This window comes from Propithecus coquereli, unplaced genomic scaffold (genome assembly GCF_000956105.1).
Source record: "Propithecus coquereli isolate 6110/MARCELLA unplaced genomic scaffold, Pcoq_1.0 Scaffold53, whole genome shotgun sequence".
Taxonomy (NCBI): Eukaryota; Metazoa; Chordata; class Mammalia; order Primates; family Indriidae; genus Propithecus; species Propithecus coquereli.
Genome location: NW_012151174.1, coordinates 1,822,497 through 1,822,745, shown reverse-complemented (window position 1 = coordinate 1,822,745; position 249 = coordinate 1,822,497).

The following is a 249-nucleotide window of genomic DNA, read 5'->3' as shown; positions in this document are numbered from 1 at the left end:
GGGTGGGACAGGGATGCTCAGGAACCGAGCGGACAGGCCATGGGGCTGGTGTGCCGGGGCAGGGGTGAGAGGGAAGGGTCCAGGGATAGGCCCAGGGCTCTGGTCTGGGAACTGGGGAATCACAAGGGCCCCCGAGATGGCGACTGTTAGGATGAGCAGGTTTAGGGGTGACACTGTGGTCAGTATGGAAAAGGACGGGAGTGAGAGCCCAAGAGGAGGCGTCCAGAATGAAGCCCAGAGCTTCAGGGC